The sequence below is a fragment of the Paroedura picta genome, chromosome 1 (assembly GCF_049243985.1).
Source record: "Paroedura picta isolate Pp20150507F chromosome 1, Ppicta_v3.0, whole genome shotgun sequence".
Taxonomy (NCBI): Eukaryota; Metazoa; Chordata; class Lepidosauria; order Squamata; family Gekkonidae; genus Paroedura; species Paroedura picta.
The window spans coordinates 3,415,140-3,438,145 of NC_135369.1; the positions used below are offsets into that span (position 1 = coordinate 3,415,140).

Genomic DNA, 23,006 nt, shown 5'->3' on the forward strand with positions numbered 1-23,006 from the left:
GGGTATCTCAGGGCTCGGTGCTCGGCCCGGTACTTTTTAACATATTTATTAATGATCTAGATGAGGGGGTGGAGGGACTACTCATCAAGTTTGCAGATGACACCAAATTGGGAGGACTGGCAAATACTCCGGAAGATAGAGACAGAGTTCAATGAGATCTGAACACAATGGAAAAATGAGCAAATGAGAACAAGATGCAATTTAATAAAGATAAGTGTAAAGTTCTGCATCTGGGTCAGAAAAATGAAAAGCATGCCTACTGGATGGGGGATACGCTTCTAGGTAACACTGTGTGTGAACGAGACCTTGGGGTCCTTGTGGATTGTAAACTAAACATGAGCAGGCAGTGTGATGCAGCGGTAAAAAAGGCAAATGCCATTTTGGGCTGTATCAACAGAGGCATCACATCAAAATCACAAGATGTCATAGTCCCATTGTATACGGCACTGGTCAGACCACACCTGGAGTACTGTGTGCAGTTCTGGAGGCCTCACTTCAAGAAGGACGTCGATAAAATTGAAAGGGTACAGAGGAGAGTGACAAAGATGATCTGGGGCCAAGGGACCAAGCCCTATGAAGATAGGTTGAGAGACTTGGGAATGTTCAGCCTGGAGAAAAGGAGGTTGAGAGGGGACATGATAGCCCTCTAAGTATTTGAAAGGTTGTCACTTGGAGGAGGGCAGGATGCTGTTTCTGCTGGCTACAGAGGAGAGGACACGCAGTAATGGGTTTAAACTTCAAGTACAATGATATAGGCTAGATATCAGGAAAACGTTTTTCACAGTCAGAGTAGTTCAGCAGTGGAATAGGCTGCCTAAGGAGGTGGTGAGCTCCCCCTCACTGGCAGTCTTCAAACAAAGGTTGGATACACACTTTTCTTGGATGCTTTAGGATGCTTAGGGCTGATCCTGCTTCGAGCAGGGGGTTGGACTAGATGGCCTGTATGGCCCCTTCCAACTCTATGATTCTGTGATTCTGTGATTCTATGATTCTCTCTGCCCTGTGGCTGGTCCTGCAGAGGAACTGGCTGGCCCCTGGGTGAGACGGGAGGCTGGACTGGAGGGACCCTCCCTGATCTGACCCAGCAGGCTCTTCTGAGGGTCTTCTCAGGGGAAGGCCTTGGCCCCTCTGCCCTGTGGCTGGCCCTGCAGAGGAACTGGCTGGCCCCTGGGTGAGACGGGAGGCTGGACTGGAGGGACCCTCCCTGATCTGACCCAGCAGGGCTCTTCTGAGGGTCTTCTCAGGGGAAGGCCTCGGCCTCTCTGCCCTGTGGCTGGCCCTGCAGAGGAACTGGCTGGCCCCTGGGTGAGAGGGAAGGCTGGACTGGAGGGACCCTCCCTGATCTGACCCAGCAGGGCTCTTCAGAGGGTCTTCTCAGGGGAAGGCCTCGGCCTCTCTGCCATGTGGCTGGCCCTGCAGTGGAACTGGCTGGCCCCTGGGTGAGAGGGGAGGCTGGACTGGAGGGACCCTCCCTGATCTGACCCAGCAGGCTCTTCTGAGGGTCTTCTCAGGGGAAGGCCTTGGCCCCTCTGCCCTGTGGCTGGCCCTGCAGAGGAACTGGCTGGCCCCTGGGTGAGAGGGGAGGCTGGACTGGAGGGACCCTCCCTGATCTGACCCAGCAGGCTCTTCTGAGGGTCTTCTCAGGGGAAGGCCTTGGCCCCTCTGCCCTGTGGCTGGCCCTGCAGAGGAACTGGCTGGCCCCTGGGTGAGAGGGGAGGCTGGACTGGAGGGACCCTCCCTGATCTGACCCAGCAGGCTCTTCTGAGGGTCTTCTCAGGGGAAGGCCTTGGCCCCTCTGCCCTGTGGCTGGCCCTGCAGAGGAACTGGCTGGCCCCTGGGTGAGAGGGGAGGCTGGACTGGAGGGACCCTCCCTGATCTGACCCAGCAGGCTCTTCTGAGGGTCTTCTCAGGGGAAGGCCTTGGCCCCTCTGCCCTGTGGCTGGCCCTGCAGAGGAACTGGCTGGCCCCTGGGTGAGACGGGAGGCTGGACTGGAGGGACCCTCCCTGGTCTGACCCAGCAGGGCTCTTCTGAGGGTCTTCTCAGGGGAAGGCCTCGGCCTCTCTGCCCTGTGGCTGGCCCTGCAGAGGAACTGGCTGGCCCCTGGGTGAGAGGGAAGGCTGGACTGGAGGGACCCTCCCTGATCTGACCCAGCAGGCTCTTCTGAGGGTCTTCTCAGGGGAAGGCCTTGGCCCCTCTGCCCTGTGGCTGGCCCTGCAGAGGAACTGGCTGGCCCCTGGGTGAGACGGGAGGCTGGACTGGAGGGACCCTCCCTGATCTGACCCAGCAGGCTCTTCTGAGGGTCTTCTCCGGGGAAGGCCTGAGTGAGAGAACCCTGATAGTCCTGTTTGGTCAGAACAGCTTGATCAGGGCTGTGACTGGCCCAAGGTTACCCGGCTGGCTGCATGTGGGGGAGGAGCAGGGAATCAAACCCGGGTTGCCAAATTAGAAGCTGTCGATCTTAACCATGACAGTACGCTGGAAACCTTTGCTAAATCAGTAACCTCTGCAGGGCCCTTGAACTTCCCTCCCAAGAACCCATACAAACTGAACCATGAACATGTTTGAACTGTTATAAATTAGAATCATAGAATCATGGAGTTGGAAGGGACCTCCTGGGTCGTCTAGTCCAACCCCCTCCACTGTGCAGGACACTCACAACCCTCTCGCTCCTCCACTGTCACCTGCCACCCCCTTGAGCCTTCACAGAACCAGCCTCTCCGTCAGATGGCTACCCAGCCTCTGCTTAAAAATCTCCAAAGATGGAATTCGAGTTTTCCTTTCCATTATGCTTGCTACTGTTATGGTTATATTGTTACAGTCCATCTATATGTCAAACGATGAAAGAAACAAAGTTTTATGTATTCTTTATGTTCCATGTGAGCTGACCTGAGCCTCAGTGGTGGGCAGTATTCAAATATTATAATAATAATAATAATAATAATAATAATAATAATAATAATAATAATAATAATAATAATAATAATAATAATAATAATAATAGTGCCGTATTTGAGGATTTTCCCCTAGACTACCCTTTTTCCACACTTTGACTGTGGAGGAACCCCTGGAACAATTTTTCAGGCTTCAAAGAGCCCCGGAAGTGAGGTCAGCTGGCCACGCCCCTTGGCACACCCCCAGAAGTGACATCAGAGGCCGACAATTGTGGGAGTTGTGTATGGAAAATCCAGAGTTCTGTCAAGCCACAGGTGCATAAGAAGCCCAGCCTTCCACAGTGGTCTCCCGCCCACGTGCTAACCCTGGCTGACCCTGCTTAGCTCTTGAGACCGGATGAGATCTGGGCACCCGGAGCCATCCACACCAGACTGGTACATCTCCAATAGCCAACCAGGTGACTTGGGAGGGCAGAACCTCCACCTGGCTCTGCCCACTTTGTGAAGCACTCGGCAGGCATGGGGAAAGACATCGGCAAGCGCCCGTGGGCACCCTGTTGGGGACCCGTCTTGAATGGGCACTACTCAAGTCACGATCCACTGTAAAGGCCAAATTAAGGATGCAGCTGCCCCGCTGAGCTCTGGCACCTACGAAGTCTTGCGGGAAACCCTTCCTGTTCCGGGGAAAAGCTCTGGGGCTCCGGCAAATGTCATCTGGCAGACCGAGAGTGAAATCTGTAAAACAGGAACCGGGCTTGACGACGTCCCCCTGACTAATGCAAGAGGCCTATCTGCACAGTCATCTTGGAAACATTAACCTGGTTCCCCACCCCCACCCCCCAGTCGAGATTGCTTCCTCTCTCTCCCCCCCCCCCCCACAGCTTTGAACCAGATGTCTTCATCTAGCTGGGAAGTCCCTTCCCTCTAGCCTGTCCCTGGGGGTTAGGAAGAGGAAGAAGAGCTGGTTCTTAGATGCCGCTTTTCTCTACCCGAAGGAGTCTCAAAGAGGCTTCCAATCACCTTCCCTTTCCTCTCCCCACAACAGACACCCTGTGAGGGAGGGGAGGCTGAGAGAGCCCTGAGATTACTGAAGAAGAAGAAGAAGAAGAAGAAGAAGAAGAAGAAGAAGAAGAAGAAGAAGAAGAAGAAGAAGAAGAAGAAGAAGAGTTGGTCCTTATACGCTGCTTTTCTCTACCGGAAGGAGGCTCAAAGCAGCTTCCAATCGCCTTCCATTCCTCTCCCCACAAAAGACACCCTGTGAGGTGGGTGAGGCTGAGAGAGCCCTGAGATTACTGAAGAAGAAGAAGAAGAGTTGGTTCTTAGATGCTGCTTTTCTCTACCCGAAGGAGGCTCAAAGCGGCTTCCAATCGCCTTCCCTTTCCTCTCCCCACAACAGACACCCTGTGAGGGAGGGGAGGCTGAGAAAGCCCTGAGATTACTGAAGAAGAAGAAGAAGAAGAAGAAGAAGAAGAAGAAGAAGAAGAAGAAGAAGAAGAAGAAGAAGAAGAAGAAGAAGAAGAAGAAGAAGAAGAAGAAGAAGAAGAAGAAGAAGAAGAGTTGGTCCTTATACGCTGCTTTTCTCTACCGGAAGGAGGCTCAAAGCAGCTTCCAATCGCCTTCCCTTTCCTCTCCCCACAACAGACACCCTGTGAGGTGGGTGAGGCTGAGAGAGCCCTGATATTACTGAAGAAGAAGAAGAAGAGTTGGTTCTTATAGGCTGCTTTTCTCTATCCAAAGGAGTCTCAAAGCAGCTTACAGTCGCCTTCCCTTTCCTCTCCCGACAACAGACACCCTGTGAGGGAGGTGAGGCTGAGAGCCTTGATATCACTGCTCAGTCAGAATAGCTTTATCAGAGCTGTGGCGAGCCCAAGGACACCCAGCTGGTTGCATGTGGGGGAGCGCTGAATCGACCGGCTCCGACTCGGCACTCCTAACCAGTACGCCAAACTGGTTCCAGGCCCCGACCTGGGGATCCCCCGGTTTCACTGCTCACCTCCAGACTACAAAGACCAGTTCCCCTGGGAAAAAGGGCTGCTTTGGAGGGGGGTTCTAAGGCCTTGTACCCCACTGAAGTCAGCTGTAATAAACTGATCGGGACAGCTGCCTATCTGCAGTTTTAAATGTTTCATTATTGGTTGAAGACGATAGAATTTCGTTGGAATTGATTTTTTTTATCTGTAACCGCTCCGCGGGAGCGGTATAAATAAAACAGTAAGGGCCATTAGGGTGGTCCCTGTCCGGGATGGGGAAGGGTGCCCATTGGCCCCTCCCCCGGACTGACAAGCGGAGGGCCCAATCAGGAGGCGCAGGCCCTCCACTTGTCAGTCTGGGGCCAAGGCACCAATCAGTGGCAGCATGCCTAGCGCCTCCCAACCCCCCATGTGCCCCACCTTCGCCCAACGGCGGCCATTCCTATGTTGGCCGCCGAAAGGTGAGGTAGGCCCACAGGCCTCGGGAAGCTGGCCCGAGGAGGGGAGGCCTTCGCAGCCAGCCCAGGAGTTGGCCCGGTACCGGCCCAGCTCCTCCCCAGCTGCAAAGCCGGGAAGCTGGCCTGGGAGGGGGCATAGAGCGCCTGGCCAGGGGGGGGGGGAGACTGCTTCTTGGGCGGGGAAAGAGCTGGGTCCAGCTACACGAAGCCGGGACACTGCCCCGGGAGGGGGAGGGGAGAGCCCTCCCAGCAGCCGCGGTCTTTCAAGTACAGCGGTCTTAATTACTAGTTGTAATACATTTTTGTATTTTGTGCATGTTAATGAAGATGTGCATGATTAAAACAAGAAGAGTCGACGGGTTTGAACTCCGGTGCTGGAGGGGACTCCAGCTTGCGGGTTTCACAGACAGCAAAAATTACAAGGAAATAAAGCTTCATCTCTCGCTGGGAGGCAAAATCATGAAATTCCGGTTCATTTACTTTGGCCACATCATGCAATCCAATTCAATGGGGAGTGTAATTCTGCCAGGATTAGTCCGTGGAAAAGGAAACCAGGCCGACAAAAGGCTCAGTGGTTGGACGGGACCGAAAGGGACACCGGCCGGAACGTTACACAACCCAAAGAAGTTAGGGGTTTGGAGACCAAGACGTAGGAGGAAAGGTTGGGGGAGCTTGGTCTGTTCAGCCCGGAGAGGAGACGACTGAGGGGGGATCTGAGAACCATCTTCAAGTATTTAAAAGGCTGCCATGTAGAGCAGGGGTCCCCAACCCTCGGTTCGCAGCCTGGTGTCGGGCCGTGGGAGCTTTGGCAGTAGGCCGCAGCGCCCGCTCCCCGCCCCCCGCAGCGAGAAGCTCGCAGAAGCGCGGCAGACCTGCCGCGCATGCACATTTCTGCCCGCTGCAAATGCGCATACTTGGCAGTTTTGCACATGCGCAGAACCGCCACGCATGCATGTTTGCGCCCCAATGGAAGCGCAAATGCGCATGTGTTGCACCCCTGCACATGCGCGCATGCACGAACTGCCACAAGTGCACATTTGCGCCCCCTGCCGGGCGCAAACATGCATGCACAGCAGGTCCACGCATGAGCATGTGCGCAGGCCTACCGCGCGTGCACAGGCGCCCGGGTCGCCCTCTCCCCCCCACCGCTTGGCAACGGGCCGCAACCTGAAAAAGGTTGAGGACCGCTGATGTAGAGGACAGAGCAGAGGTGTCCTCTCTTGCCCCAGAGGGACAGACCAGAACGAATGGGATGAAATTAATTCAAAAGAAATTCCATCTCAACATCCGGAAAAAGTTCCTGACAGTCAGAGGGGTTCCTTAGTGGAACAGGCTTCCTCGGGAGGTGGTGGGTTCCCCATCTTTGGAGATTTCTAAGCAGAGGCTGGAGAGCCATCGGACGGAGAGGCTGATTCTGTGAAGGCTCAAGGGGGTGGCAGGTGACAGGGGATGAGCGAGAGGGTTGGGAGAGTCCTGTGCAGTGCAGGGGGTTGGACTAGATGACCCAACTAGATGATTCAATGAATGGCTGATATAATTTATTTATTGTTTATCGTCCCCAATTATGCTATTCAGCGCCCTGAATTGCTCTGTGGGAGGGTGGCATAAAATTCATACAAACAGTAACAATAACCATTTCCCAATCCACAGCTGTCTATGCTACTGGGGGGGGGTGGATCTCTGTGAATTCCCCCAGGCTACAGCAGAGTTAGAAAAGCCTTTTGTCTCCAGCCAAGTCAGTCCAGCTGCCATTGTGCACGGCCTCCAGCTTTCTGCAGCTGCGTAGCAAACCGTAATTCAACAGGTGACGCTCCCTGCCCTTTCTGCCGGCTCCACCTGTAAGAAAGCTGCGTAGCAAACCGTAATTCAACAGGTGACGCTCCCTGCCCTTTCTGCCGGCTCCACCTGTAAGAAAGCTGCGTAGCAGACTGTAATTCAACAGGCGAAGCTCCCTGCCCTTTCTGCCTGCCCCACACATTGGAAAGTAGCTCCTGCTGGATTCCGTCCTGCCAGGGGCCAGAGGAACGCGCCAGAGACGAGGAGCACGGGCAAGGTTATTTGCATGTCTTATGTAAATGATGCACCTGCTAGCAGGAGGGTGGGATATAAATTAAAGGAAGAAATCCGTGGGCAGGCCAGGGAGAAGCCGGTGGGAGCTGCAAGAAGCCAGCCCGGACACACAAGGGACACAAATCGGGTTAGTCTCGAGGGCGCCTGTCAAATCCAAGGGGGAGGTCCCTTCAGATTTTGGCTTTGACCCCCTGCATGGTGATTGAACCCCCCTCCCCTCCTGGTACCCAGGGCAACCCCGTGGCTTTTTCCCGCCAGGGTCAGTCTCAGCGCGGACGGGCTGGCGCCGCCGTCGGGCGGATTGCGCGCAGAGCCGCGATCCCGCCTCGGTCCGCAGCCTTAGGACCCAACAGGTCTCCTGGCCTCCCTCGGGAAGTCTCAGGGCTCCCTTCTGCAGCCGATGGGCGTCTGTCGGCAGCGGGAGGAGAGCCCGGATCCAGCAGCGCCGTCGGGGCCGGGGAGGCGCCCTGGGGAGTCTCGCAGCTCCCTTGCTTGCGATCCAGAAGGGGGAGGGGGCGGCGGCCGTGCGAGCGCTTCTCCGCGGGGCATCTCCCTCCCCCTGCATGGCTCGGCTCTGCTGGGCGCTGAGTCAGGCCGGCCGTCGGGGCGCGGTGGCAGGAGCGCGCTGGCTGGCCGCGATGAGTCACGGTTGGCAAGGCGGGGACAGGGGTGGGGGTGGGGGGAGCCGCCAGACCCCGCCCCCTCCTCTGCCCCCAAGCCCGCCCCCCAGGCCCCTCCCCCGCCCCGATTGACCGGAGGGGCGGCCGCTCCCGGCCTGCGCTGGCTCCGCGGTCGATTGCTCGGGCTGGTGGGCGGGCAGGAAGGTGCAGACGCGGAATCGCCCGGCCCCGGCGCGCAGCTGCAGGGCACTGCCTCGGCCCAGCGCTCCGGTGCGGCGGGGCCGCTTTTGCTCGCCTGCGCGCTTTCCCGGGCCGCCCTCGGGGCCGCAGGGCGGCGGAGAGAGACCCCCAGAGGAGAGGGGGGCCGGCCCGGAGCCCGACGGACGAGCCTCGACGACCCCGCCCGCCTCGCCGCGTGAGTCCGGCCTCGCTGCCCTTTCCGACCCTCCCCCCGGCTGGGCGCCGTCGCGGGGGGCTCCTTTCGCGGGAAACGGGACGAGGACCCCGCGGGTTCGAGCCTGGGCGGGGGGGGGAGCATTTGGGGGGGGGGTTACGTGTGTTTTTAAAAAATGCTCATTTTTTTCCAAACTTGATCCCCCTCCCCTCGGTAGTTTTTTCCCCTTCCTCCTCTTGCGCGGTCCGCGCGTGGCCCCGCTCCGCAGGGGCGCTTCCCCCATCCAGGAAGCGTGCGGCGACGAAGGGATCAGCCTCGGCGCCGACCCGCCCGGGGATCCCGGTGGAGGGGAGCGGGAGATCTGTTGCCGTTGCTTCCCCCTGGGGATCCGGGTGGGGGAGCCTTAGCCGTGCATTCCCCGGATGGCGCAGGAGGGGGCTGGACTAGAGACCCCGGAAGTCCCTTCCACCCCTCGTGAGACCCCCTCCCCCTTTTCCCTTTGGGCCACATCTGCATTTACCCGGCAGCCGCCCTCCCCTTCCCCCCCTCCGGCTCGACGGCTTCCGGGAGGGCGCGCTCGGACCCCCGTCCGCTGCCAGCCGGTGTGTGAGTCAGTTTCAAAGGCCGGCCCTTCCGAAGAACTCGGTCGGATCCACGCCCGAGGGGAGGGAAGCAGAGGGAAGGAGAGGGGATCGGGTCCCTCTGCCCCCCCCCCCAGCCCTGCCTTTGGCACCCGCCAGCCCCTTTCTCCTTTCTGCAAAGAGATCGCGGCAGAGGGACGCCCGGCCAAGGGATTTGTGCCGCCCGGAGGCTGGCGCGCACCCACGCTGGGGCAGGCCCGGGATCCGGTGCCAGTCGCCTCCTTGTTCGGCAGGGGCACTCAGAGCCCGGAGGCTCAACGCGGCCTTGCTGCTCCCATGGGACCCATGGAGACCCCCGCGGGGCTGCAGGGCGAGGGGACGGGAGGGTTGGGACCGGGGGGCGAGTCCGTCGCCTGGGCCCGGCGGTGTCGCTCAGGTGTGTTGCCTGTGGACGCTTGCCAGGCCAACACAAGGTTGTGCTTTTTCCTTTAAAAAATGTGAATGCCGAAAAGAGAGGAGATAATGCTTGGGGGGAGGGAGGAGCTGGGCTAGTAGAATGGGCGAGGAGAGCTCTTTTTCGTGGAAATGTACCTTGTTGGGTGGGGCTTTGGGGGCAAAGGTGGTAGGAATGGAAGTGCTGATTCTGCAAGTTTTGGCAGATGGGGAGGGGGGGTGGCCGAGCTTGGCTCTGGTGGGCCTTTCTTGCACGCCCAGGGAAGTTCTGATTCCCACCTTGGGGTCAGGAGGCGACATTCCCTCCAGGACTGGCCGGGGATTCTGGGTTTTTCGGGGAGGGGCATCATCTCGGCCTGGAATTGGGGTCCCCGTGGACGGGCAGGTCGTTCATAGAATCCACGAGCTGGAAGGCACCTCCAGGGTCATCTAGTCCAACCCCCTGCACAATGCAGGGGCTCACAATAACCTGCCCCACCAGAGCGGACCCCGATTTCATACCCAAGGAATCCCTCCACCAAAAATCTCCAGCATCCAGCCTGGCTTGGAGGAAACTCACCTACCCACAGTGGCAATTAGCAACTGGGTTGTGAATTTCCTGCATTTTGCAGGGGGTTGGACTAGATGACCTTGGAGGTGCCTTCCAACTCTATGATTCTATGAATCTATACTATGTGAAATAAATAAGATATTTTAGCTATATCCCACCCCGTCCCTGCTAAAATCCCAGAGGGTTCTAAGCCACCCAACGCCATAGCCTGCCTGAAAACCAGTTCCTATAATGATTGTGTCCCTTTGGGAGGTGTTTCTTCCAGTCGGGGGATGATTCCAGTAGGGAGGAGAACATCTCACATGGTTATGGCCCGGCCTCTGCCATGGGCCCGTCAGAACAGCTGTTGTTTGACAATACGGATCTTAGAATCATAAGAGTTGGAAGGGACCTCTTGGGTCATCTAGTCCAACCCCCTGCACTATGCAGGACACTCCCAACCCTCTCGCTCATCCACTGTCACCTGCCACCCCTTGAGCCTTCACAGAATCAGCCTCTCCGTCAGATGCCTGTTCAGAGAGCCAGCTGGGTATAGTGGTTAGGAGTGCAGACTTCTAATCTAGGGAGATGGGTTCGATTCCACGCTCCCCCACATCAACCAGCTTGGGTGCCCTTGGGCTCGCCACGGCACAGATCAAGCTGTTCTAAACCAAGCAGGAATATCAGGGCTCTCTCAGCCTCCCCTCCTCACAGTGTGTCTGTTGTGGGGGAGAGGAAAGGGAAGGCGCCTGTAAGCCTTCGGGGAGAGAAAAGCAGCATATAAGAACAAAGTCTTCTTCTTTTGCATCGTGCATTTTCCCCAGCGTTTGCATTTCCCACCAAGTTGACACCTACAGTCTAAAAATCTGGCGCCAGGGCCTCCGGTACCTGCAGTCAGCAGTGGATTATTCTCTTCAAGTGAATACAAACAAATCCAAGTTTCGGAATTTTTATGTGAGGCCGTGACCTCAGGGGATTTTTTATCTCTGGGATTTGCTACCCATGTTCTTTATGCCGTAGGTCAGAGGTAGTCAACTGGGGTCCTCCAGATGTTCACGGACTACAATTCCACGAGCCCCTGCCAGCATTCGCTGGCAGGGGCTCGTGGGAATTGTAGTCCATGAACATCTGGAGGAGCCCAGGATGACTACCCCTGACGTAGGTAGACTTCCTCTCACATTTTGCCTCCAAGTGTGAACAGGTGGCTCTCGTTCTGTGACATTGCATCTGAGAAAGAGCGCATGCACTGGGAAGCGCATGCCTTGAAAAAAGGGTCTTGAAGGAGCCTGACAGGACTTTCAAATTCAAATTTGTTTTAATAGAGCACTGCGGCCAGATAAAACAGATAGCAAGGGGGGGGGAAAAACAACATTTCACAGCAGAAAATTGCATAATCAGGGAGCCAGTACAAAATTTAAAATATATAAAATTGTATAATTGATGGATACATTATAAAAAATGCATAGTAAAATTCCTCTAAAAATCCTGACAGGACTGTTCGCCTGAAAATCTTTTCCTCTCGGTTTTGACGGTCAATATCTAATATCGAATACTTTTTTCTTCTTAACGCCGATGTTGTTTTGTACATCAAATGCGTGAGCCATTGTCTTACATTCCAGTGTGCTGTGCACACGAAAGCTTACACCTTGAATAAAATTTGGTGGTCTTAAAGGGGCCACCGTAGCTGAGCTTTGGCCTAGTGTCTTTGAGATGGGTGGTTTTTTCGGGGATTGGGGCTGCCGGCAGAACTTTGCATGCGGGGCCGAGTCACCTGGACTCTCCACTCACCTGACAAGTGTGTCAGAAGAGAGTTTGTGGGAGTTTAATCTTTTCTCCCTCCCCTCCCACACCCTTGAGTTCCAGGAAGGGCCTTCTTCAAGTTGAGCACCTTCCCATAATAAGTTGCCAGCTTGTTGCAATTGTATGTTTCCCCCGTGCCTGAAAACAGAAGGAGGTGTCTGTCAGCCTTGGTCTGTTTAGCCTGGAGAGGAGACAACTGAGAGGGGATCTGATAAACATCTTCAAGTATTTAAAAGGCTGCCATGTGGAGGATGGAACAGAGTTCCACCCTCTTGCCCAGGAGGATACGCTTCTAGGTAACACTGTGTGTGAACGAGACCTTGGGGTCCTTGTGGATGTAAACTAAACATGAGCAGGCAGTGTGATGCAGCGGTAAAAAAGGCAAATGCCATTTTGGGCTGTATCAACAGGGCATCACATCAAAATCACAAGATGTCATAGGTCCCTTTGTATACGGCCCTGGTCAGACCACACTGGAGTACTGTGTGCAGTTCTGGAGGCCTCACTTCAAGAAGGACGTAGATAAAATTGAAAGGGTACAGAGGAGAGTGACGAGGATGATCTGGGGCCAAGGGACCAAGCCCTATAAAGATAGGTTGAGGGACTTGGGAATGTTCAGCCTGGAGAAAAGGAGGTTGAGAGGGGACATGATAGCCTCTTTAAGTATTTGAAAGGTTGTCACTTGGAGGAGGGCAGGAGCTGTGTTTCTGCTGGCTGCAGAGGAGAGGACACGCAGTAATGGGTTTAAACTTCAAGTACAACGATATAGGCTAGATATCAGGAAAAAGATTTTCACAGTCAGAGTAGTTCAGCAGTGGAATAGGCTGCCTAAGGAGGTGGTGAGCTCCCCCTCACTGGCAGTCTTCAAGCAAAGGTTGGATACACACTTTTCTTGGATGCTTTAGGCTGCTTTGGGCTGATTCTGCATTGAGCAGGGGTTGGACTAGATGGCCTGTATGGCCCCTTCCAACTCTATGATTCTATGAGGGACGGATCAGAACCAATGGGATGAAATTAATTTTAAAAGTCCATCTAAACCTCTGAAGAAGTTCCTGACAGTCAGAGCGGTTTCTCAGTGGAACAGGCTTCCTCGGGAGGTGGTGGGTTCTCCATCTTTGGAGGTTTTTAAACAGAGGCGGGAGAGCCATCTGACGGAGAGCTGATTCTGTGAAGGCTCAAGTTGGTGGCAGGTGACAGTGGAGGAGCGAGAGGGTTGTGAGTGTCCTGCATAGTGCAGGGGGTTGGACTAGATGACCCAGGAGGTCCCTTCCAACTCTGTGATTCTAGGAATAACAATATATTTGCTTTTGGGGGGGTGCAGGAATGGGAAACTCAAGGCCGATCCCATCAGTTCTTGGAGGCGAAGTAGAGCTGACCTTGCCTATTATTTGGATGGGAGACCCCAGAGATTTGTGCGGCCGTTCCTCCAAGGCACTTCCTACCTTGCCTGTCTGCCAGACGGTCTTCGGAGCTGCTTTCTACATTCTCCATGCACCATACCATAAGTAAACATTAATGTAGGCTGGCTGGCAAGGGTAGATGTGTCGCCGAACATAAAGTTCTCGTTTACTTTGCTTGCATGCTGTGTTTCATTCCTCTAAGAACTCAAAAGGGCTTGCATAATTTCACCCTACTTCATTTTATCCTCACAAGAGCCCTGGGGAGCTAGATTCAAAGGCCAATCCACACGTTGGGGTCAGGAGGCAAATTTCTTCCAGGCCAGACTGGCTAGGGGTCACTGTGGGTGGGCAGGTAGTTGTGAATTTCCTGCAGAGAGGAAAGGGAAAGCAAATGTAAGCCGTTTTGAGACTCCTTCAGGTAGAGAAAAGTGGCATATAAGAACCAACTCTTCTTCTTCTTCAGTAATCTCAGGGCTCTCTCAGCCTCACCCACCTCACAGGGTGTTTGTTGTGGGGAGAGGAACGGAAGACGACTGGAAGCCACTTTGAGCCTCCTTCAGGTAGAGAAAGCGGCATCTAAGAACCAACTCTTCTTCTTCTTCAATAATCTCGGGGCTCTCCCAGCCTCCCTCCCTCACAGGGTGTCTGTTGTGGGGAGAGGAAAGGGAAGGCGAATGGAAGCCCCTTTGAGACTCCTTTGGGTAGAGAAAAGCGGCATCTAAGGACCAATTCTTCTTCTTCTTCAGTAATCTCAGGGCTCTCTCGGCCTCACCTCCCTCACAGGGTGTCTGTTGTGGGGAGAGGAAAGGGAAGGTGATTGGAAGCCCCTTTGAGACTCCTTTGGGTAGGGAAAAGCGGCATCTAAGAACCAACTCTTCTTCTTCTTCAATAATCTCAGGGCTCTCTCAGCCTCACCCACCCCACAGGGTGTCTGTTGTGGGGAAAGGAAGGGAAGGCGATTGGAACCCGCTTTGAGCCTCCTTCGGGCAGAGAAAAGCGGCATATAAGAACCAACCCTTCTTCTTCCTCTCCCCACAACAGGCACCCTGGGGGAGGGCGGGAGGTGAGGCTTGGAGAGCTCTGAGAGAATGCTCTGTGAGAACAGTTCTACCAGGACTGTGTCGCACCCAAAGTCACCCAGCTGGCTGTGTGTGGAAGAGGAGCGGGGGAGCAAGCCCAGCGGGCCAGATTAGCCGCCACTGCACAACTCTGGTTCGTAGTGAGATAAGAGACCTGTGTAACAGGTGAGGCATGGAGACCTCCGGGAATCACAACTGGTCTCCAGCCAAAGACAATCCGTTCCTCTGGAGAAAACGGCCCCTTCGGAGGGTGACCTCTCTGCCCTGATGCCGTGCAGAGGATCCTGCCCTCCACAAACTCCGTCTCCAAATCTCCAGAATTTTCCTACGTATTGGATTTGCCTTTCTATGCATGGCCTTCCTATCCCAGATAGGATCCAGGCAATCCAGTGCGTGGTGGGTGGAGGTGCGGGCGTGCATGGGACATGTTGCCATGGCCTGAATTAAAGAGCAAACGTAAACATCAGGAGATTGTTGTGGCAGCTACCTCTTGCAAAACTCTGCAGATTGCGAGGGAGGGCCCTGCCTTTTCTGTGAGAGTTGCAGCCTCTGGGTGGGGATATTTTGGGGCATGGGGTCTGAGGAGGGGTGGGGCCTCTGCAGTTTGAGTCCGGCCTCCAGAGCAGCCTTTTTCTCCCAGGTATCTGTCCTCTGTTGTCTGGAGAGGAGTTGGAATAAGGGAAGAGTCCAGGTTCCACCTGTAGGATGGTCTCCCAACCTCTCATAGAATCACAGAGTTGGAAGGGACCTCCTGGGTCATCTAGTCCAACCCCCTGCACTGGGCAGGACACTCACAACCCTCTCGCTCACCCACTGTCACCTGCCACCCCCTTGAGCCTTCACAGAATCAGCCTCTCCGTCAGATGGAGATCCAGCCTCTGCTTAGAAATTTCCAAACCCATGCTTTTCTGGACATGCTCTAGTTTGTCTACATACCCCGTCGACTGGGGTGCTGGACACGATACTCTGCTTGATACAACCCCAAATTTTGTTTTCAATGGGCTTAATTTCTAGTCAGTAAATAAAATAAAAGTTTCACAGTATGCATTGCACCTCCTGCTGTGAAGAGGTTTGACTTCCTTCCTTCCTTCCTTCCTTCCTTCCTTCCTTCCTTCCTTCCTTCCTTCCTTCCTTCCTTCCTTCCTTCCTTCCTTCCTTCCTTCTTCTCCCTCCGGTTACGTTATAGCTCATATACACAGTACAATACAATAAACATTCAGTAAACTTATTTAATGGTGGAACTTGTATCACACAGTGTGGTATAACAACAGCACTGAATAACAAACAACAGTTTGGTCTGTGCGTACTGCGTTTCCGTTTCCTGTTAGGGCAGGGTTTTTTTTACTTCTGGTTGGTGGTCATAGCTTCTTCACTCGCCTGGGCCGAAATCCTGGCGGAAGAGCTCCATTTGCCAGGCCCTGCGGAATTGTTTTCATTCCGTCGGGGCCTTGACGTCCTTCTGGAGCTTCTTCCACCAGGTGGGGGCCAAGACTGAGAAGGCCCTGGCTCTGGTCTATTAATATCTTTTTGATTTTTTAACAAGGGTTTACAAAAAGACAGAAAATAGATCCACATTCCGTACAATATGCCTCCCATCGTTCCATTTTTTGTAAAATTCAACCTTCGTTTAACAAGACAGTCCAGATGAAAGCTCCCCTGCTCCTGAAAATCTTCCTTTGGTTTTTTATTAACTGCAGACGTGAGTTCTGCTGTTTTTGCAAGTTCAGCAAGCTTGGCCAGGCGTGAATTGACGGTTGGTACCTCGTGGGAATTCCAGTTCTTAGCCAGAACGAATCATGCCGCTGTCCTAGCGTGGAGGAAGAAATTCCTGGCCTGAGATAGTAGTTCTGGATGCACGCTTGACAACATAAATTTATAGAAAACATACTGTTCTAGAAGAGTTTAATATTATGTACCTTTGCCCAGAATCTATGCTCTTTCCCACATCCCAACCCCATGTGGAAAAAGGAGCCCACTTTTTAATGTCATTTCCAGCATGTATTGTCATACCCCTTAGTCATTTTTTGCAATTATTTTAGGTGTTAAAAGGTAAAGGTATCCCCTGTGCAAGCACCGAGTCATGTCTGACCCTTGGGGTGACGCCCTCCAGCATTTTCAGGGCAGACTCAATACGGGGTGGTTTGCCAGTGCCTTCCCCAGTCATTACTGTTTACCCCCCAGCAAGCTGGGGACTTGGAAGGATGGAAGGCTGAGTCAACCTTGAGCCGGCTGCTGGGATCGAACTCCCAGCCTCATGGGCAGAGCTTTCAGACTGCATGACTGCTGCGTTACCACTCTGCGCCACAAGACTTTAGGTGTTACATACCATCTATAACAGGGGTAGTCAACCTGTGGTCGTCCAGATGTTCATGGACTACAATTCCCATGAGCCCCTGCCAGCATTTGCTGGCAGGGGCTCATGGGAATTGTAGTCCACGAACATCTGGACGACCACAGATTGACTACTCCTGATCTATAAAACACCTTACCCCAGTTTTCTCTTCTGACAAGGAGTGCTTGCACTCGAAACCTCACGCCCTGAATAAAACTTTGTTGGTCTTAAAGGTGCTACTGGATTCTCATTTTATTGTGCGGTTTTCTCTTAGTATCTGACTGACTCAATTTAGGCACGTTTGCCCACATGTGTTCCCACGTTTCTAAAGTAACACTAGTTCCGATATTCTGCAACCGTGGCTCTGGTCATCGACAGACGAGTTTCCCTGGAGCCTGGGATCACCAGTTTGTCGGCGTTGGGGGAGCGTGATGCTCATTGGGGGGGCATAGGTAGAGAGGTTTCCCAGATGCTCAGGGCCCAGAGGGTGCATGGCCTTGAAGGTGATGACCAGAACCTTAAGCCTGATCTGGTAGTCAACTGGCAGCCAGTGCAGCTGTGGGCTGAATGTGGGCCCTCCGGGTTATTCCCGTAAGAACCCTGGCTGCTGCATTCTGCACCAGGCGTAGTTTCCGGATCAGGGATACGGGCAGGCCCGCGTAGAGCAAGTTTTGCAAAAATTATTATTATCGAACTTGTAGCCCGTCTTCCTCCAGGGACTCAAGGCGGTGGGAAAGCGAAGGGCCCTCCATCTTTCCCCTCGCCGCCATTAGATCTTTGCGACGGCCCTGCGAGGTGGGTAGGTGGAGGCTGTGTGTGGCTGGCCCGAGGGCTCCCAGGAGGCTTCCCCCAGCAGAGTGGGGATTTGAACCTCCCAGATAATTGTTCCACACTCATAGAATCATAGAGTTGGAAGGGGCCACACAGGCCATCTAGTCCAACCCCCTGCTCAACGCAGGATCATATCATAGAATCATAGAGTTGGAAGGGGCCATACACGCCATCTAGTCCAGCCCCCTGCTCAACGCAGGATCATATAGAATCATAGAATCATAGAGTTGGAAGGGGCCATACACGCCATCTAGTCCAGCCCCCTGCTCAACGCAGGATCATATAGAATCATAGAATCATAGAGTTGGAAGGGGCCATGCCGGCCATCTAGTCCAACCCCCTGCTCAGCGCCGTCATTCTCAACCAGGGTGACTAGTAACTCTAGGATAGATTTGGGGGTGTAGCCATGTTGGCCTGCAGTTGCAGAATGAAGTTTGAGTCCGGTCAGGCACCTTTAAGACCGAAAAGGTTTTATTCAAGGTGTGAGCTCTGGCACAGGAACTGTCGGAGTGCAGACACAAGGACAGAGTAAATTAGGAGTAAATTACTAAACAGTGCCGTGAAGATGTCCAAGAAATACACGGCATAATGAAGAACAAGGAAAGCCTTCCTGGAATAGCAATCGGAATTCATCAGTCCTATGGCCACAATTCTTGTTCACAAAACCAGAAGGGGAATAAAAATATCATGGTTAGTAATTTATGGCAGATGCTTCTGTGAACAGAAGCATTTAAGAAACCTGTTGCTAGCCCCATCCATCTTCACCCAAGTACACTCTTTTAATTGCTTCTGCTCACAACTGGGAAAGCGGCTGCCATAAATCAGAATTTAAATATGCAAAGGAAGGGTGGGGTGCCAGCTGCTTGGCAAAGAGAGAGGAGAGGGATAGTCCTAACTGTCTAACTGACTAATGGTTCTGGGGGCAATCTGGGAGGAAGTGTGCTTGAAGGATTAAGCCAATCAGGGCACTGGAGGAGATTATCTGAAAAGCATCAGGAAGTTCCTAATCTAAATGTGCTGGCTACAGATATCCCCTGGTGCCCCCTGCATGCTAAATCCTGCACACTACAGAGCCTGCGTGTTCCAGCCTTGTGACTTTGGTTTCATCACATGAATTTGTCTTATATTGAAGCAGAACCTTGGTCCACCAAGGTCAATATAGTCTGCTCAGGCTGGCCCAATCAACCTTGGCCCACCATCCCCTCCTGCCTGGTCCTTTTAGTTGATGCTGCCTGGGATTGAACAGAGGACCTCCTGCCTGCCCAGCAGAGGCTCTGCCCCTGAGCTCTGGCCCCTCCCCAGGGCTCTCCAGGGTCTCAGGCTGAGAAAGGTCTTCCCCATCCCCTCCTGCCTGGTCCTTTCAGCTGGAGATGCTGCCTGGGATTGAACCGGGGACCTCCTGCCTGCCCAGCAGAGGCTCTGCCCCTGAGCTCTGGCCCCTCCCCAGGGCTCTCCAGGGTCTCAGGCAGAGAAAGGTCTTCCCCATCCCCTCCTGCCTGGTCCTTTCAGCTGGAGATGCTGCCTGGGATTGAACCGGGGACCTCCTGCCTGCCAAGCAGAGGCTCTGCCCCTGAGCTCTGGCCCCTCCCCAGGGCTTCCCCATCCCCTCCTGTCTGGTCCATGGAGTCCCCCCTCCCAAGCAGCCCTTTTCTCCGGGGGAACTGATCTTGGTTGTCTGGAGATGAGCCAGAATTTCAGGGGATCCCCAGGCCCCACCTGGAGGCTGGCATCCGTAGGCAGGAGGGACCTCAGTGGGGTTCAGGTTCAGGAAGCTGTCATTTTCGCTGGGTGGGGTGGGGGCTGGTCTCTGTTTGGGCTGCCAACCTCCAGGTGAGAGCAGGGGATTGCCTGGAATGGCTGCGCATCTGCACATTACAGGAGCCACATTTTGATTTATTTTGAACTTTCACGCCACTTCTCTTAGAGAAAATAGCTGCTTTGGAAAGGGGGCTGCATAATATCCCTGACGTCCCTCGACCCCAAAACCTCCAGGTGTTTCCAACCCGAAGGTTGACATGCCTAATACCTGTAGACTGGAGTTCAGAAGGCAATCTGGGATCTATCCAGGGCCCACCTGGAGGTTGGCAAGCCTGCTCCACCCACCGGGAGAGTAGAACCAGACGGCTCAGGCAAGCCAGCCCAGTTGCATGGGGAAGAAGGACGCTGATCAGTGGGACTGGAATTTTTAAAGATAGATTCAAGTGGGTCGCCCTTTTGGTCTGAAGCAGCACAACAAAAATAGAGTCCAAGAGCACCTTTAAGACCCAACAAAAATTTATTCGAGGCGTGGACTCTGATTTTGTTTTGTTGTGGGATTTTTAAAATCTGCTTCCCTTGAAGCTTGGTCAATTCGGTTAGGCTTGTGGGCTCCTCCAGCTTGGCTTGCTCCGACTTTTGGGTTGAGTTCTAGTGGGATTCGCACTCGTGGCCCAACTTGGCACGGCCAGGCCTGGGGACTGAGAAAACAGCTGAGTGAACAAGCAAGTCTTTTTCCTTAGCCAGCTTTCCAAGAACTCTGTGAATAATTCCGGTCTCTCAGGAATGAGAACGGTCGCTACCCTGAAGGATGCCAGCAGAGAGAGTGGAACTCCTTGGCGGAGTCTTTGTGTTTTCCACCTGTCGAGGCTGGCAGTCGATCAGAGAGAGAGAGAGAGAGAGAGAGCACCTGGTTTGCCTCTAGCCTGTGCTCCGAGCCTCGCTTTTTAATTTGGGGTGAGCAGGGCCAGGAGGGTTAGCAAGGAAAACGAGCAGGGAGCCAGGTCGCCCTGCAGTTCAGATCTTGTAAGTAGAGAGTTTCCTTTTGTGCTTTTGTGTTGTAATTTTGGTATTCATCTTATAGGTTTGGATTAGAGGAATAGAATGGACTGTATTCAAATAACAAAGAGAGGTGTGGTAGAATCACAGAATCCTAGAGTTGGAAGGGGCCACACAGGCCATCTAGTCCCAACCCTCTGCTCAACGCAGGATCAGCCCTAAGCATCCTAAAGCATCCAAGAAAAGTGTGTATCCAACCTTTGCTTGAAGACGGCCAGTGAGGGGGAGCTCACCACCTCCTTAGGCAGCCCATTCCACTGCTGAACTACTCTGACTGTGAAAAACTTTTTCCTGATATCTAGCCTATATCGTTGTACTTGAAGTTTAAACCCATTACTGCATGTCCTCTCCTCTGCAGCCAGCAGAAACAGCATCCTGCCCTCCTCCAAGTGACAACCTTTCAAATACTTAAAGAGGGCTATCCTGTCCCCTCTCAACCTCCTTTTCTCCAGGCTGAGAAAATAGATACATCTTTAAACCTGGATGATTAATCGTTAAATATATACTGGAATATTAATTGCTACCCTTTGGGACTTATTTAATTTAGGCATTAATCATATTTGTACACCGCCCCTCCCCGCAAGCTGGTTCGTGGCAATTCGCATCATATAAAACATTCGATAAAGTTTCCAAATAGCCCCAGCATACAATAAAATCTCCATAAAACCCTTTAGAAACCCCTATAACAAAAAAAGCAAGAACATTCGTGTTGGCATTTAGGACTCTGATTTGCCACTGAGGACAAATTTGCAATTAAACAGAGTTTAAACTCCTGGCAGAGTTGTTTGGATTTTGAAAATAAAATACAAACATCAAGAAAAGACAAGGATAATTTTTGGGGAAATTATTGCAGTATGCCACTGAGGATAGGTCTTATTTTCTGTTCAATTTCATCTCAGACTGTCCTGCTTAAAATTCACCCCTCCCCCCCCTTTTCCCTGATAATTGGCAATTCTGGACAGTGACTGCTGGTCTACCCTGCAAGGTTCTTGTGCAGGTCGACTGAAACAGTAGGAAGAAAATGCTTTGGAGTCCCTGATGAACTCCATCAAAATAACCACGAATCCTCTTTCTTTTCTCCCTCCCCCCCCCCATACTCTCCCCACCTTTACTGGCACGGAGGGGGCAAAAGGACCGCCGATTTCTCAGTGGCCTGCGGTAGTGCAGTGTAGTGGTCAGAACATCCAGCTGTGGGTCTGGGGGACTGGGATTCAAATCCCTCCTCCACTGGGTGAATCTCTCTTTCTCTTAACTTAACCTGCCTCGCAGGGCTGGTGTGAAGACAAAATCATGTCTGTGGAAGCAGTATTAGGGGAAAGAAACAGGTTGGTGTGCGGGTCTGAATTCTGGGTGGCAAATCGCCCGGTGCGTCTGACGAACCTTGAGCACAGGGAGGGTTGCGCTGGGTGCGGTTTTGCCTGAGGAGCTGCCCTTTGGTCCCGAGAGCAGATTGGGTTGGGAGGAAGCGCATACACAGGAGTGTCAATATGCATTGAGTGCCATCAAGTCACAACCAGTGACTGAAGACCCCCAGCAGAGGGGCTTCCATGGCAAGGGAGAAGCAGGGGTGGTTGGCCATTTCCTGCCTCTACAGAGCCTTGCTTGGTGGTCTCCCTTCCAGGTACTGACCCTGCTTAGCTCAGACTTATAGAGATCCCAGCAAGGGGCTTCCAAGGCAAGGGAGAAGCAGGGATGGTTGGCCATTTCCTGTCTCTACAGAGCCTTCCTTGGTGGTCCCCCTTCTTAGCTTAGACTTATGGTGACCCCAGCAAGGGACTTTCAAGGCAAGGGAATAGCTGAGGTTGTCTGCTGTTGCCTTTGTCTTTAGAGCCTTCCTTGTGTCAACTCTATTTTGCTTCGAAGATCTGATTAAATTGGACCACCCCATTCTGCTTCCTCTTTTCCTGTATGCCTACAGGATTCTCTGGCTTTCCTTGTCTTTTCCAGTAATTTTAGTCTTCTCGTAATGTGACCAAAGTATGATAGCCCCCGTTTTTAGTCAGTTTAGCTTCTAGGGAGAGTTCAGATGTTTGTCTAGAAAAGCTTTGATTATGGGGAATAAAGGGGTACAGCATACACACAAAACTAACTAGCACACATACACACAAGACTAAGAGAAAATAAGAGAGAAAGGGGGAGACAGATTTACCCATGTAGAAAAGAGGTTCACAGAGGCAGAGGCCAAACAACCAGCATTTCATGGAAGAGAGTACCCATATGCCACCCTGAGCTGATGGGTTCAAGAGGGGCAGCCTATAAATCTAATAAGTGGGGTATATGTATGGCAATGAGAGCACAGTCGTTCTGGGGCAGGATGCCTCTTGCTAGCATATTTGCTCCCCAAACAATGACTTGATGAGAGTTAATGTATTTGTTGCTGAGTACCCAGCTTGCTGGGGGGTAAACGGTAATGACTGGGGAAGGCACTGGCAAACCACCCTGTATTGAGTCTGCCATGAAAACGCTGGGATTGAACTCCCAGCCTCATGGGCAAAGCTTTCAGACGGCTGCCTTACCACTCTGCGCCACAAGAGGCTCTTAAGTCGTATTAGGTCGGTGTTAAACAGTGATTTGCAAGAAGCATGATGAGAGTTTGGGGATAGGATACAGGAAGATGAGAATCTCTCTGTGCCAAAGGGGATTTCCATCTTGATGAGCCCTACCTTAAGAGACTAGCTACAGTTACTGGCAGTATTGTCTAATTACTTAGGTATGGTCTAATTAGGGTAAGTGGGTGCAGGGACTGGAAGTTGATGAAGTTAGTCATAAGTTCTTGGGGGACC

General features: G+C 53.1%; 1 protein-coding gene across 2 annotated transcripts in view; it reads left to right on the top strand.

Moving 5' to 3' along the window:
* The first annotated feature begins 7,437 nt into the window (after nt 1–7,437).
* The window catches only part of CERS2 (ceramide synthase 2), a 53,160-nt gene continuing 37,591 nt past the window's right edge, over nt 7,438–23,006 (top strand). The window contains exon 1 of one of the 2 annotated variants that reach the window (XM_077319922.1): nt 7,438–7,517. The gene's annotated coding sequence lies outside the window, so the exon portion shown is untranslated. Of the gene's footprint in view, nt 7,518–8,143; nt 8,426–23,006 lie in introns of those variants that run through there. The other variant, XM_077319913.1, reaches the window with a different exon arrangement.